Below are 17,510 nucleotides of genomic sequence, written 5' to 3' on the forward strand. Positions count from 1 at the left end.
TCGATTTTGACAGATAAAACTCTGAAGTTTGGTAGTGATGATCTACACTTCACAATGGACCCTGTCATTCCTAATCGAGTCACAGCAAAGACTATGAAAGTACACCTAGGAAGAGTCTTTGATCGTGGGTGGTGCCATGCTCCATGATATTCATCCTGCACACTGCCGGGTAAGACAGCAATCAAAATCTGATACAGGCCAGGAACAGACACACAATTACAGTTTTGTTGAATAAGCCAAATCATTATACTGTGAAGCAGGCTGCAGAAGGCCAGAACATCTGATACAGAGAAATCTTTCTGGCATAAAGTTAACTCATAAATATTGAAAGAGCAGAAGAAATCAACATTGGATGAGAGCTTTAATCCACATGGCCACAGCATTCCTGATCTGATAACCAGGACCAAAAAGTTAGATGGATTTATGACAAGCCCAGCATTCAGTATGAGGAAAATGAATCTTGCAACAGCAACTCAGTTTGTAAGAAAAGTAATAATTAATCAGGGAATGATCTTGCCTTCCGAAAAGTTACTACGGTATTCAATATACTGCCTATGCTTTCTATAACTGATCCAGACTTTATTTCATAAAAATCTTATGAGATTAGAACTGCTCAGTCAGAAAAGAAACAGAAACTTGAATTTTAGAAAATATGGAGAGTCAAGGAAATGAAGATTTGACCAACAAGTGGGAGGGATGGGAGGACCTGCCATAGCCATTCACCCTCTTTGGGTGCTCAGTCAGGTCTGTGGGAGAAAAACCAGTGTCCTCCACTTCTCCTCTCCTTCCAATAAAAGTCAGAGTGGAGCTTAATGCTCTTTAACACAACTATTAACATGTTACTAAGTTCTCAAACAGCATGTTTTTAAGGACATTTCAGATAGGAATTACCATTCTGTGGAGCAGCCTAAGATCATTGTTAATGTTCAGTTCTTGTCAGTCACCCTCCATACACCAACACTAACAGAGCTAAAAATAGCAACACAGTTTTGGAGAAGGATATTCTCCAATGTAAACAGTTTATAAATTAAGGGAGTTTTTTAGATTGGATATATATCACCAGCAGAGCCAGTTAAGTATGGTACAAAGTAAATTGTTCGTTAAAACAAAAGAAAACCTTCCGTATTTTCTCAGCCTCCTAGAAAGAAAAATTACTGAAATTGTTCTTTTTTCTGTCTCTATTTAAAGTGTCATTGGACACTTCCTGGATAACACCCAGGAATCTGGAGCCTCCTCTCTGACTAAATGTGTATTTTCTAGAATGAAGCTCCAATTAGCACACAGCTTCATGCTTCAAATAACCTTCAAGTTACAAGCAATATATTAATAAATACTCAAAAATTACTCCTCCCCTGCTAAAAGAAAAGAAAAAAAAAAAAAAGTTGCCCGCAGTAATAATACCTGATAGTTGAAATGCACAGAACATATACACTGATTTTTATCTGCAGTATGATCAGTCCAAACTACAAATCCCAAGATTGTCTTCTAGTAAACACCCCACCTTGCTGTGACTTCCCTAGGGGCATATCCATGTTACTTCTAAGACACAGGCAAAGCAGCATGTGGTGGCACAGAAGAAACATATGGTTTGTGGTTCATCCCTACGCCCTGTTTGACAGTCGTGGGTTTAATAAAAGCTGGTTGGCTTAAGTTAAATTACTGGTGCAAAACCAATCAGACAGAGCTGGGCATGTGCACACGTCCTCATGGGCAGGGATCCCAAGGCATGGTGTGCGCGTATGTGTGAAGGAAATGTCTGTGTGTGGTACGTGTGAACACTCTCTGTTCTCGCTGGTGCTAAAGGAGAGATCCAAGGCAAAAGACAGCAGTCACTGAACCACAGAGAGAAGCAAGGCTAGGCAAAGGAAAAGATAATGAAGGAAAAAAGAAGGGAAATTGGAATACAGAATAAAGGGAGGAAATGAAAAACTGACGGTACGCATAGCAGAAGGATAAATCTGTGGCTAACGTACAGGACAAAGAGTCCTTGCCAAGCACCATGTGTAACCACAGTCACATCTTCCCTTATTATTTCAGTTAACACATCTGCCAAGCAAGGGAAATACTGAGCTAACGCAGGTAGGAAAGATCGCGGAAAGTCCTGCGAGTTACACTGCTGACTTGCTGTTAGCACAAAATGAACTAAAAGTGTCCCAACCTTTTTAGCTCAAAAGCCAAATAAAGCCCATTATTTTGAAGAGGTCAGAGCTACAGTGGACACCTGCTGAAAAGACTTTTGCCTTGTTTTGATCTGCACCCCAAAATCACCTGGGAGGGGCTAGCCATGGGGAGGCAGGGGCATCAGTGCTTCTTGGGAGGGAACTCGGGTTACAGGGGCCAGTGTGGTAAATGAAAGCAGTCCCCAGCCTGTCCATTCTCAATGGGACCAGCAGCTATTCCTAGCTGCCCACACTCAGCTTCTCCTTTCCTTCTTCTGCCACCAACGACTCAGGGTGGTGGAACTCAAAGCAATCACCCGCAAAAATCTCCCCTTGGCTCCCTGGCAACTTTCATAAAGATGCAAGAGTTTGAGGAGGCCAAACCCCCTTCTCTCTCTGTTCCACCCAGTGCAGCAGGGGAGCAGAGGAGCTGGGAGGGCACAGGCTGCCAGGCCCCCAGCTCACACTGCGGCTACAGCTGTAAGCCCAGCAGCAGCCACACCACAAGCACCAACACCCTGCTTTGTGTTTTCCCAGGAAGCACTGCCCCAGTGCACTTTGGGAATCTCATTTTGTACACTATGAAGGTTTGTCTCCAAAACTAAGTTGTGCTAAAAGTGATGACCACCCAGCCCTAAGAAAAGGAAGCCCCAGGCAACCTAATAACATTTGCTCACTTCCACTGCAATCCCAAAAATAGCTGTTGCTCCAGAAACTACTTCAGCCCTCTTCAGAGCAGCTGGTGGATGTGAAAGCTGTCTTACTTTTCCACGGTATCTCTGCTGACCTAGCCAGCAACCCAGTCTCCTAATTTGGTAGCAATCCTCTGGCTTCTCCTGCTGTGGGCTGTGTGTTTGCTTGCAGACCAAGGAAACTGCTGCCAGGCAAGGATCTGTTTCAGCAAAGGGCAGTGGAGGAGTACTTCTGGGATGATGAAACCTGACATCTTGGACCCACATGCAGTAAAAGAGTAAGGAAGCATGAGAAAAGAATGAGTGGTTGGGTATGGCCTAGGCCACAAACAAGACCCTTAATAAAGAATATGCACCTCTGACACCTAATTTTGCCTCACAAAACATAGTTCTTTAACATTCTGGGGACAGACACACCCTCCTCCATCTCCCCAGTTCACCCCTTGGTTCAGGGAAGCTCCTGTCTCTCAGGCACACACGCTACTCAGTGAGTTATGGGGCTTACATCTCAGCTGGACTGAAAAAAGGCTGCAATGGAAAACACCTTGAATTTTCAGCCAGGCTGTCACAGCACTGAATCGGGCAGAGCAAGACCCTGAACTTGGCTCCTCATACCCAGAGGATGGGGTGGGAGAGGTCCATCACCACTAATTCATAATGGTTTTTTTTGCTCTCATATCTGTATTTGCCAGTAGGAATCCTACCCTAGATCCAAAAAAATACACAACATAGAAAGTTTCTGCTTGTGTAATTAGAAATTTCTGATATAAAATATATTTTAAAAAATTTGCATCCATCTCTACAAAAGTTTCTCCTTTTGTACTCACAGTCCCAGCATGTTCTCTGTAAGTGTGCAATAGCTTCAGGGTGAGAGTAAATTTTAGTGTCCTTCTCCTGTAAAAAGCACACACAAACATGAAGGCAGAAGGGAATTCTCCCTATATTTCAGCTGCAAGGACCCTCTACTAAAGTATTGAGAAGTAACTGCGAAGAGTCCTGTCTCCTCCATGGGATGGAAACACAAAAATTCCAAAAAATTTAAGGTGAGCCAAAGAGAAAAATCGCCCAGGCAGGAGGCAGGATAAGAAATTCCAGCTGCCTGCTGACCGCAATAGGAATCAAGACAACTGCTCAAAGAGCTGTGCCAGGCAGCCAGATGCTGCTGCTGGCATCAGATCTTCCAGAGTCCGATAGCAGCTGGTTCCAAGGATGGCAGCCAAAGCCTGCACATAAATTAGAGAAAGGGAGAGAGAGAGGGAGAACTGACAGCTCACCACCTGATCAGCACCATTCCTAATATACAGGCATATGCATGTTACTAACTAATCATTTTTATATTAAAAAAACCAAGATTGATACCAGAACCTATGACCTTGGAATGAACAGGACTGACATCTGCAAAAACCTCACTGCTCATGCAGGCAGGGCCACTGCAGGCAATCCTTTAGGATACCTAGATGAGAAAGAAAAACTGTTTGAGAGCATGGAGCCAAGAGCCTTCACTCAAGTTTTTCACTAATTCTGCAGAATGCTCTGTTTTAAAGTGTTCACTTCTTTGATTACTGGAGCAGTCAGGGGTTTTCAAATGTTCTGTGCATCTGTAGCTATCCCCCTTCCACTCAAACTGCTGACTACCTGCCTCTGCTGGCACCCTCCTTCAGCCTCAAGGCACATGGTTCGGGCACTGTACCAAGGAATTGCCTCAAACTGAATGGCTGTTATGTGTCAAGAAATTGGGGGCAACTTGCAATGCCCCTGTAATTATCTGTCCCCAAGGTGTTCTTCGCAGGCAGTTTCACACATGCTTGTGGCTCAATACTGTATAAACTCCTTCCAGCAAGTTGAGACTGATAAAACAAGTCACCAAAGTGCAGAAGCTTAAGTTTCCCCTCTGCTCTGCCTCTCTGCTTTTCTCTGGTGAGATCCCACCTGGAGTACTGTGTCCAGCTCTGGGGGCCCCAGCACAAGACTGACATGGTCCTGCTGAAGTGGGTCCAAAAGGCTGGAGCCCCTCTCCTAGGAAGACAGGCTAAGAGAGCTGAGTTTGCTCAGGCTGGAGAAGAGGTTTCAGGGAGACCTCACAGCACGTTCTGGTACCTGAAGGGGGCTTCAAGACAGCTGGGGAGGGACTCTTCCCGTAAGCATGTACTAACATGTAGTAAGTCTTAAAAAAGAAAGAGGAAAAGTTGAAACTGGACATAGGTGAATAATTTTTGATGATGTTTGTGATGAGACGCTGAAACAGGTTGCATTGTTGTAGATGCTGCAATCCTGGCAGTGTTCAAGGCCAGGCTGGGTGGGCCTTTTAGCCACCTGGTTTAGTGGAAGGTCTCCCTGCCCATGACAGGGATTCTATGCCCATGGGACCTTTAAGAGACCTTCAACCCAAACCATTCTTTGGTCCTGTAATTCCAAGTAACTTGTGGAATTAACATGGGCAAAGAGAAGTCGCGACTGACAGTGAGTAACTAAAAGGGTCTGAGTTAGGTGTCTTCTTCTGGGCACATTCCAAGTAGCCAGATTCACTGTTGTGATGTGGTAGAAATAAACTGTTGTGGTTTACATACAGATGGTGATAATTAACTAGGACACTATATTCAAGTTACAAAGGACAGAATGAATTAAGACGAAGCATCAACAGGAGGAAGAAAATGTCCTCTGACATGAAGAGGTTACAGAGGGAAAACTTCCAGGATGGACAGAGTTGGAGTGCAGCTCAGCCAGGGGATCCCGTTCCCAGCCTCTGCTAACAGCAGCAGTAAATCTGATTCTCATGAGTGAGATAAGCTTGTCCTTAATAAGGGATATGTGCTGTATTAGCTACAGGATGCATGTTCCTCTCTTGTACACGGAGAAAGGGATACAACAAATACATTGTTTTTGATAATGCCCTTAGTTATCAAATAACCCAAAAAGAAAATCATTTTTATTTCTCAGTAACTCTCAGTAATATTTCTGTTAGTGTCTCCAGTGAAATTAAAGTCCTGAAATCCTTTGCCCAGCCAGAAGAGACCACAGGTGTAGCCTGGCCCAGTGTCAGGTCCCCAGTCCCTGGAGACACCCAGAGAGGAGAACAAGGGCACAGCAAGCACAGCCATACAGCACACTCCTGTCCACCCCCTGAGAAAGGAGCCTGTCCAGCTACCCCCACATCTCCAACACCATAGGGGCTGGTGTGCAGAGAGGAGGACCTGGCCCTACATACCTGTTTGGGGATATTATCTTGGAACAGGTAAGACTCACTGTCCCTTTGCACACAGAAAAGGTTAGATGTCCTTCCAAAGTCCATCTTCTGGGTGAGTTTCACCTAAAACAACTTCAGCTTGAGGGCAGGGATGGGTCAGACAACTGTTTCAGATATTATCTCTGGTTGTTCTTTGTTCCTTCTCTATAACCCCTATTTTTTTTTTCTCTCTTTTTGACAGCTACTGAACTGTGTCTACAAAATTACCTGTTATGAACCCAAGATCTTATTCCTAAGGCCCAGCAAATCGCTTAGACCCACTATCAGCAATGAAAAATTAGACATTAGAAACCTGAACCATGCCCAGCTTCTTCTATGTTCTTTTTAAGGATCAGATCACAATTATGGGCAAATATATCCCATCCCAAAAACCATAATTAATCCCTCCATCAGATTTTCTCTCAACATTCCTGATCACCAGTGAGCTTCAACTGAACTACTTATTTTAACTAAGTATCTCAGAGGAAGGTTCTATTTTCTACCACTTTGCAGAATAAAAATGTTATGGTTGGAGATACTGGCAAGCCAGTGTGGTGAAAAGCAGGAAGAGTAATTGTACTCTTACAAATAAGGCCATCATAAGTCTGGCTGCTGGCATCTCTCCAGGAACGAAAGGAAGTCCTCTACACCACCAGAGAAGTTTCCCAAGCTCCAACTGCATCAAGCTAAATAATCCAGTCTCAGAAAAAAGAGGATCCTCAAAAGAGGATGCCTCATGTTGTCAGAGGCAACATGTGTGTTTCATCACAGCTCCAAGGGGTCCCTGGAGCAAAGGGCCAAGGTATGCCAGTGAACCCAGTTGCACAACGTGGAAGAGGCCCCGCCAGAGATGACAAAAATCATGTCTCACCAACCCTTTGTGGGTCCTGCCTGCGTGCTTCAAGTGCATTTATTTTCTTTCTTGACCAAACCTGAACCTTATAAAAGTCATTATAAATCAACCCCAGCCTAGAATGTTGTTCTGCTAAAAATACAAGCGCTCTTCAGTTCCTCTTGTGCCTGCTCAGCAAAATAACACACTGCAGCTGGAGATGCAGTGACAGGGGTGCTAGGACAAAGGCTGGGAATGAGCTGAGCGAACAGGTGAGAGAGGGGACAGAAATTCCTGACTTTGGGGTCATCCTAGTTGGAATATCTCCTGCCTCAGGCCCATGGGCTCTGGAGGTGATGACTTCACAACAGACAAACTACTGCAGATGGAGATGTGGTTCTCAAGGGAGTCAGCCAGTAATCCCATCTAGTCAAATATCTCCTGGTGCCTGTCTTCCTTTGGTAAGAATTCATCACATCTAAACTGCTCTAGGAACCATCAGCTTCTTCAATCAATAGGATTGTTCTAATAAATTTACATTTGTATTTTAAATTCATTCTAGTCTTTAACAAGAATTTAAAATTCTTGAAAGTATTCCCCTGTATATATACAGTAATTTATGTGGGCTATACATGATAGAGAAGTTTCTTACAATAGTTTCCCCTTCATTTATCATATCCTGAATAACTCATTTACTGGCCTTTGCCCAGAAATAGCAGAACTATTCCCATGTTAATGCTGATAAAGTTTTCCTTCAAATCATCAAATCAAATTTTCTTCCCTATTTGATATTATATACATGGACAAAAAGAAAAAAAAATAAAAAACATGGACAGATACATTAAAATGCACTAAATTAAAGAATCACAACAAAACAGGAAATAGGTTTACTGCAACTTTACGTACTGAAAACAAAGTGTGGTCACATCAAGGCAAAGTCCAGAGCAAGAAGTCAGTCAACTCAGCACGAAATTACACAAATATGCAAGGAAGAAGGTCTGCAAGAAGGCCCAGATTTCATCCAAGGATGCAAGCTCAAAGGGGAAGCAAGGTGACAGCTCAGGGTCCATAAACCTTCTTGCACGCATGGAGAATAGGAACCGGTTGTCATCAGAGGTAATAAAAGTCATCTTGCAATATCCTACAGAACAAATTGGCTATTGGTAGGAGCTTGCTGAATCAAGTGCTCATGGACTGCGAGAGATTGATATCTCTAATCTGCAGACTCCAGGATTTTGATTTTCATTTTGCTGCCTCACCTCTAAAAGGAGGTAGAGAAAAATGGGAAAACATCAATCCACTCAACTTCCCTTTTCAGTCAGACCATCCTGGAAGATCAACTTTCAATACAAGAAATCAAAGGATTGTGCAGGAAGGGCTGAGGGGAGTAACTGAAATAATCCAATAACTGGATTCAAACATTGGACCCAGCTCTCAAATCTAATACCCAATCCAAAAAAAGGAAGGGGAAAAAAAAAAAATGAGTAGAGCAAGAGCAATAAGGAAAATTAATGTCTATGTTGCCTGAATATTCCAGGAATAAGCCTAGTTATTTATGAATATACATAATTTTGACTAGACACCCAATTACCATGTAAAAATGATGATGACAACTCTAATGAAACTTTGTTCAGGACAGCATAAATGACACACAAAGGTACAATATTCCACATACACTTTTTCTATTATTTTGTTAGGAATTTATGTTAAAATCAAGTCAGCCAAAACAAACAGCTGCCAAGAATCTCCTCCAGTATATGAGCAATCTGCTTCTAATATCTACCAGGTTGTAAGCTTGTCTTTAGAGAAATGGAAAAAAAGAAAAAAAGTCTTGTGTTTGGATACAATAAGTCATATGCAAAATACTAAGTGTTACCTCATGCTACACCATCCCCTATGCTGTACAGGTAAATTCCTCTTCCATTAGAAACATCTGTATCCTGTTCAGAGGATGAGAGACCAGCCCAATGTTTCTGTCTGACAGCAATGGCACTCATCCCAGGACAAGCAGGTGATTTTTTTCAGTCTGCAGCATTTCATGATGGCACTGTTCCCTACCACTGCTTATCTTCCAGCTGCAAGTGATAGAGTTTCAAATTTTGAACCAAATAAATCAGAATTAAGATATTACCTGATCCTCTGTATTTTTAGAACTAGGTCAACAGTTATTTTATTCCTGGAGCCAAAGAAGTTTGAGCAAGACAAACTGTGTCCATCAGTACAAAATGTATTCATTAGTTTTGCATGTGTATTGGCTTCGATGTCTCGTCCGGCTTTACCATTTTTGTACTGAAATGAAATACATTACGCTGAAGCAGATAACCTTATTAGATTTTGACCTTCACTAATAACTCTGTCTCATTAATTTGCTGAATTGGAAATATAAGTTACATGAGTGGTCAGAGGTGTGCATATTGTGCATATAAGCATTTACGCATTTCTGACCCCTAAAACTAAATTTATGCTTTTGCATGTTGTGCCAGAAAAAGAAACCACACTGGAACTGTGCATTTACCTGAGAGAGCCCAGCTCTATCACAAAAAAGCATGCAGTGCCCTTTCCCCTTCTACACAATCAATGAAAAGACAATTTCTCTGGTAAGAGTTCCCAGCCCTATCCTGACAACACTTAGCCTGAAAAACCTGTTGGTCACAGCATTTTCTCCACTCTTGTGGAGATTTTGTTCTGACTTTGTCCTGCTCTCCTAATGCTTTTCCCTTAACCACTCATATTTTTAACATACCACCTTCCCATCCCATGATGTCAGATGACAGGGAGTACTTATTCTGCCTTTAAGGTAAGTCTCCATGCCAGCCAAAGAACAGAATTTTGGGGACCAGGAGGTTCTCAGACTTTTAGCTCTTTTTATAAAGATCTTCTTAGCTTTACTATGAGTAAGTTAAATCACACATTTAGTTAGGTCATCCAGTCCACAATTAACACGTTTTCTATTCAGCACAAAAAGGCAAAGGGGAAAAAAGGGATTAATTTTTCAAACAGGTTATGTATCTGACATCTGGAGCCAGTGTATCTAACAAAAAATAGTGTAAGTGTTCATTTGCATTTAATTTTGTACTTATGAAAATAATAAAATCACAAGCTGATTTATTTCAACTGCAGGATGCTAGGGTAGATACAGGAGCAGTTGGCCTCAGCAGAGGTCAGCCTGAATCATCATGTTCCGTTCTTGCCTTGAAGTCTAATATATTATGATGGATATAACAGAAATTAATCTGAAGAGCACACAGGGAAATTTTCTTTATGTATCTTCATCTGCATTTGAAGAAAAGAAAAATGCTAAAGCAGAAATATATATATATACTGTTGTCTATTGCCAGTCTACTGCAAACCACATTTCAGCCTTCCAAACTCTCAGTGCAGAAAGGTCTCAGATAGAATGGGAACTGGCATGACTCTTCTAATTTGTAAAGCAGTTTATTTAACATTTAAAGATTTGATGTCTCCTCTGTGATTTTTCTGTTATGTTCACACGCATTATTGGCCTTCTGTAAAAATAACTATATTTATTTTTAAAGTATGAACTATGCATGATGAACAAAAATAACAGTCTCTCAACTGAATTTCCTGCCACTCCAATTCCCGTGTCAAAAGATGTGAACCAAATCAGTAACAATTGTATTTGCACTCAGATTTCACAAACATGATGAGAAAAGGGTGACAATGGAGATTGTATTTCATCAACCGAACTGCTCTCATCTAACAAAGATTAAAAATTTTTCCTGGCACCCATCATGAGATAATCACTATAGGTTTTCTCCATCATGCATTCAATTAACCAAAGAAATCTCAAGTTCAGTTAAATTCACCCCGCATAATAAAGTCAAAAGCGCTTTTAGTTGGTGCAGTTAGAGAGTTTGTAATCCAGTGAGGACATCTTCGGCACTTGGATAGTCCTCGACATGCAACGTTCCTCTTCCTGATTTGTAAGCAATATCCTGGGAGGCCACGTAGTAGGGACCCAGACCTCTCCTGCTTGTGTGGACTGAAGTGGCAGTAAAGAATAACCATGCAAGAGTTTTTAGAAAATATTAACAAAGATTGAACACTGTGAAAATGAGGGGAAACTACAAAAACTTCAGTTCACAATCAATAAAATAAACTCCCTGTTTTAAATCTGATTTAAAGCTGATTCTGCAGCACAAACTTAACTTGATAACGAAGGTCAGCAGATACTACTGGGAACAGATGCATCAAGAATAGGGCAAGAAAATGCTACTGTCATTTTTGGGGCTCCTTTATACAAATTCACCATCAGAAGCATATAAGAAGCACAATTAAGTAGGAAAATAAACCTGCAAGTATCATATTTCTAGGGTTTTTAAATTCAATTCTTTACTGTAAACTGCTCCAATATGAACTGCATGACTTCACCTGAAGCACCTGAGCCTTAGGTGTCTTTGACTCCAAATGAAACTACTGAACCTCAGGAAGAAAAGAGGAAAAAGAAAAAAGAGAGAAACATTTCTGGCATAATATTCTGTTCAGAAGCTGGTAAAGCGCAAAGCCTTAACGGACTATGGTAAGCATCCTGTAAGAACTTGGCATATTTGGGGCTCCACAAGAAGACTGCTTAAGTTAGAAGTTCAGACAGAGAACTTCACAAAATACCTTCTGTGGACATTCAGGCCGGGGTGTGGGAGTTGTCTTTTAAAGCTGGTAACATGCTCTATAGGCTATGGATTTTCACAATTATTTTGGACTAAATATGTGCCAGTAACTGACAGAAATCTGCTTCCAACTATTATGAAGAGCAATGAAATGGCAAAGCAGCGGAGATCCAAAACCATTTTCCTCATCCCCTTATTGACTATGTGATAGGAGAGCCACAAAAAACCAATCAAACAAATGGTAGCTTAATATCAACTGTAAATGTCTGGGTTTATTTAGTACTCAGAAATGTGACGAATCCCCAGTAGATCTATTAATTGCTGCAGGAATTTAAATTAATTCCTTCATGAATGTCCTTCACAGTGTCACTCGTTATCCTTTTTTCGCTGGCTGTTGAGATTGAAAATACTTGGAGCAGGGAGAGAAAATAAATTCCGGTATCCTGAATTTCTTCTACTGAAGTATCACATTAGTTAGAGACCATTTACACACACACAAAATCCAACTGTTGTAACTGGAAAGCCATTTCCTAAACAGTTAGTGTGAGCACAGCTCTAAAGAGAACATCCATCACATCTCCTAGTTTAGTTTTAAAAAAGTTATCATAGTAAAAAGCTGTTGGGTATTTTTTTTAGAGTAACAACTGGTGTACCCTTTAAAATGGCTTATCTATTAATAAAACATTTGTGCGTGTGGAGTGGTGACATTTGTTAACTGTCTTGTTATGATCCCATTCTTTGTAATGCTATGCAATTCATACCATCCAGGCTAGAGCCACTGAAGCAGAGAGGTGAGGTAGTACTTCATGAGCAGTTACTTTCTGTAGAGCCTGAAAATGGGATATTTTAACATAGGACTATATTTCACAAAAAAGAGTTGACCAAATGCTTCGCTACACATGCAAAAAATGTAGAACATACAGCAAAAAGGACAGGCCAAATCAGGATTATTTACCAGGCTAAGCTGAATATTTGAGGCAGAACTTTTACAGGAACATGGAAGATGAACATCTGTTTAATGTTGACAACTTGTGGCTCACTACAATACAATAATGATTTCCAAAAATGCTCTGGAGGTGTTGCTGCCTTTAAGACACCTGTTAAGAGTTTAAACAAGCCCATACAAAACAACAGAACTTGCACAACGCACACTCTGCCATTATGGTCTAAAAGCTTTAAACAGAACAGTCCAAAATCATGTCATTGCTCATGACTTGCAAAACCACCAAGGAATTATGTTGTTTATCTTAAGTGAATGTCAACAAAAGCCTTCCACAAAACTCAGCTGTCAAGTGTTTTCTGTAAATCATTACCGTTTGGGGAAGGTTTGTATTAATCTGTGTAGTGAGATGTAGCCAGGAGAATTTCCAACCTGCAGTGGGATGGGCAGCAGTATGACAAAAGCCGCGCATAACCTCTGCAGCCCCCAGGGCCGGTGCCAGTTCTTGACACAGTGTTTATCCAACAGGGAATGCTGCAAAGCACGTGCAGGGATGACTGCTTGGTCCTGCAGGAGCCATCTGAGGCTGAGACTCAAGAGCATCAGCCATTTTTTATGGACAATGCCCTGCCTCCCCACTGCCATAACAAAGGTGATTCATTGGGCTGCCTTTTCTGTCCACAAGCCTGCGAGGCTGAGCTGTTTCATTCATGACATCCAGCTTTAATGCGGACTTATAAATCCCAGCTCTGGAATATTTACCCTTCTGTTTATCTCTTCAGTGTCTACTCTTTTGTATTTCTTCTATCTTGGTCAATACAACAACGGTGTAAAATGCCTCCTCTCAGGATATGCAACAGTTATAAAAATGGTGTACAATTCCTTTAGGAAGAGGGGAGTGCTTGCTTGTAGTGTGAGACTTACTTTTACAGTCCTATTAATTCACAAGTTACCAGGCTGTTAATCTGCCATTACTATAAAATTGTATTTTAGCTCCTCTGCCCCTCAAGCTACCACATACTTTTCAACCTTGTAAGAGAAAGAAACTCCCCATCCTGAAGAAGGAAACATTTCTACAGATGACAGTAAGGAGGATGTTTCAACCAGCAAACAAAACATAGAAAAGTCATCTGATAAATAGGTATTTTACCTTTAACTGAAACCCTACAGTGTTCTTGTTAAGGACTTATGCATACTTGGCCCGTGAACTCAGAAACAATAATTTCAGAAATTAGTAAGACAGTCCTTACAAACTGATCATGTGACTGGTTTGAAAGAATCATTTTTTAACTGAATGATAAATTGTATTCCCCTTTCCTTATACTTGCCTTTCCAATGGACAGACTTTGTTTATACCTGCTTGTAGCAAATGTAAATTAAATTTAAATAGTCACAATACGCAGGAGGGTTTCTAGCTTTTTCTAGATTCCAACTTTATTCAAATAAATACTATGGAAAACTTCAAATAACTGAAGAGAGACTTACTACAGGCCAAATTATTCCTCCACAACTACAGTGACTCCTACTTAATGTAGTTACTTCAAAATTCAGCAGCTTCCACCCTCCTTGTGGAGGGGAAAAAGCAAGACTGGAAAAGAATTACAAAATGGCCATTAACACTCTGCAACTTCATGGAACTTGGAAGGACATTGTCTCCTGTGATGCTTTACAAAACCAAACATAAGGAGGTTTTTTTGTGATATTATGCTTCCACAAGTCTTTTTTAACTCTAAATTAGTCATTTAGCATATATAAATATGCATTATCATTTAGCAATATAAATAAAAGGAATGGAAAAAGAGGCAAAAAATGCAGGAGAAAATCCTGTGCACCCTTCCCACAAAGCCCAGGGCTGTCTATCTGGAACGTCCTTAGAGAACTTTCTACCAGCATAGAAAGTTAGAGATGTGACACTTTCATGTAAGGATAAGCTGGCTGGAAATGATGCAGTCATGACCAGCTCCAAACAAAGCCTCTGTTCCTCTTCCCATGAGGGTGATAACACTAAATCAGCCCTCAGAAAGCTGTATCACACAAACCATTCCTCTTTTGGAGAGACAGACAGCCTCAAGAGCAAACACCGAAGACACTGAGCTGAGAAAGAACAGATCCACCAGCTGGGAGTTTTTCTTTAGCGTTTTGCCAAATATGACATCATGCTTGAACTACAAACAAAAGCTAATAATAGTTTCTGATCTTAATTTACAAAACAGAGTTTTTACACATTTGTGGAGTCTTACCAGAGTTGAAAGATCCATATAGCCTAACCATTGCCCAGCAGAACATTCAAACTCCTCTCCAGCCACTAAAACAATTAATTGCTCTGCATCTAGTGTAGCATCCCACAAACATTCAAAAGGTCGAAACTATTGATTACCAACTGCCAAAGACCATTTATCAGTAGGGGAAAAATCAATATTTGGTTTTAAAATAAGGTCAAGTTCTTGATTTTTCATTTCAATCCAGTGTTTTCTACAGTAAAAAATAAATGAATCCTTACCAGATGCTCACAACACAGCAGACCTAGGGAACTTCCTTGCATTTTTAAAGAAAAACTGAACATATCTGTCCCAGCATGGACACCAGAGCTTTCAGCAGTTCAGCAGAGAATTATATAAGATAGTTCTCAAAGCTAATGAAAAAAATGGTTGAGATAAAGTCAACCAAGTAAGCAGGGAAGCAATGACACCACTTTTGCTCCAACAGAGATTCTTCCACTGCCAATGCACGGCTTCCAGCTGACACCTACCAGGAGAGCCAGCAGCTGGAACAAACTACTTGACTGATGTTATTTACATGGAGAAATACAGTGCACATCAGCACCCACCATAACTAAAGCAGCCTTCAGTATTATAATTGCAGACTCAGACATTTAGGCTGTCGAAGGTATTTGGCACATCAAAACTGAGACTACAGTTAATGTTGGTGCAGCAGATGGTTGGCATCTCATATATATCTGCAAGCACTCCCATCATTACATAATGAAAACTGTTCTAATTTCAAGACTGGTTCACTGTTTCAAGCTAAATGTTGATATTTGCAATGCACTTTACTGGCTCACAACTCAGGACGATCTTACTAATCTTACTAATCAATACACCTTTGTGGTGATGTTATCCCCACGATTCTGGTCCCCAGATGTTTCATCCTACAGGACAGCCAACTTGTGCAATGAACTGGAAAGGGCATCTTGGATCAACTAATTTCACTCCACTTTCTAATTTCAACCTAAATGCAAAAAGAATCATACTTTTTAATATCTAAAGGTCAGTTTATCTTCTATCCTTTCCTTCAGTTTCAGGCACAAATTCAGCCTAGGAGCTTGTACTTTAATTTCAACCAAGTGTTGACTATTTCAAATTCCAAAACCAGATCTGAAGCTCAAAATTTCAAATAAGGTTACTTCCTTTTCTTTAGGCATTCCCTCTTCATTATTTCAATTCCATCAATGACCACTTCTAGTGCAGCAAAACAAAACAAACTCAGTATGAAACCAGACTTTGGCAGATCCTTGGAGATATTAATCTTTTAGATAGGAAAATATCACAGTGCCCAGGTGCTCTGTTCCTCTTTCCACGAGTTTACAGACCTGGGGTAGCTTCTCTGCAAAGCAGCAAGTAAAACCAATATGGTGAAGAAAAAAATCTATTACTGTTATTGCTCATGAAGTAAAATTCTCGGGTCACGTGCACATAAAAACACAATGAAAGCAGTTTAATGCCTACTTAAACCACTGCTATGAGGAAATGCTCACCAATCCAGGGTGGTGAGATGTGGGTGTGAATGACTTTGACCCACCACAGGGATCAGGGTCACTTACACAGGAAAGAGACAGGAGCTTGTTTCCTCCTGAGCCAGCAGTGGAGAGGATTACCCAAAGCAGCTCTCCCGGGAAACCAAAGCCAGATCCCCATAACTCATCATTTCATTTTCAGTAGTGTGCAGGGCTTTTGCTCTGCAAGAGCAAAGTAGCCTCATAAAGTACCTAAATTGCTGAGGCTGAAAAGAAGAATTTGCCTTGAGTACCTTTAGCAATATGTTTTTGTGATGTTAACTTTTTTAATGACTTCATCCCATTCCTGTAAAACTGTATTTTGAATAAACATGCTTTAATCATTAAATCTCCTCAGTGATAAAGCTGACTCAGAGTAATATGACACACACCAAGACCTTCTTCTTTCCAGGGTACCGACTCATCTTTTCAGGGCTAACCAGTGCTCTCTTTGTCTCCCACTGAACAGCTCAAAGTCTTCCTGAAAGCCTCCCAGCGATCTGACACAAGGGCACAAGGTTTCAGCTATAGTTCCTCAAAAGCTATGTCTGTGCAGCCCCCCTCTCTCAGCAGTGTGAAGTCAGTGGGAGAAAATCCCAGAACTCAGGCGTTAAAAGAAATCCTATTTACACTCGAAAAGAAAAGAGAAAAGAATGCTGTAACAAATATTCAACAGAGTCCTTAAGGAAACGAGCATAATTCATAGCCTCTACGTACTACCTCATCTCAGGGCTCCTGCCTATCCCACCCGTTTGCAAAGAAACAGGAGGAACATCTCAGTTGAGACATGCAGCCTGAACCTCAGCAGCTCTGAGCACAGAGCCTCTTCATTAGGGTGGCTGATTAATAGGTGATTACCACAGACATTCATCACCCCCCAAGCTAGCACAGGAGGGGGTCATTCCTGCGGGCAGTCTATCCTGCCTGCACATGTTCGTACAAGGCTCTGAATGCAGCAGTTTGGGCAGAGAGGTCCCTGTTTTGGGGTACCAGCAACTGCACTGTCTTGCATGCCCAGGTCCCAAGAGCTGGGAAGACTGGGAAGGATCCAGGGGTAGCTACAGGCTAGACTGAGAACACATATGTCCATATACACACTGTATATTTGTGTATAAAGGTGTGCTATATAGACATCTATATTTGACATTTCATCTTACACAGCTGGAGAGAAGAGACCAACCAGGCCATGGATGTCACTCCTATCTGTGTCTCAGCTGTGTATCCTTTATATGTGTTGGTCTGTGTGTCTGTGTAAGCATGTTTA

General features: G+C 41.2%; 1 protein-coding gene across 2 annotated transcripts in view; it reads right to left on the minus strand.

The window, feature by feature from the left end:
- Positions 1 to 17,510, minus strand: part of ARHGAP6 (Rho GTPase activating protein 6) — a 316,604-nt gene that overhangs the window by 267,936 nt on the left and 31,158 nt on the right. The window lies entirely within an intron of this gene.

This window comes from Hirundo rustica, chromosome 2, assembly GCF_015227805.2.
Source record: "Hirundo rustica isolate bHirRus1 chromosome 2, bHirRus1.pri.v3, whole genome shotgun sequence".
Taxonomy (NCBI): domain Eukaryota; kingdom Metazoa; phylum Chordata; class Aves; order Passeriformes; family Hirundinidae; genus Hirundo; species Hirundo rustica.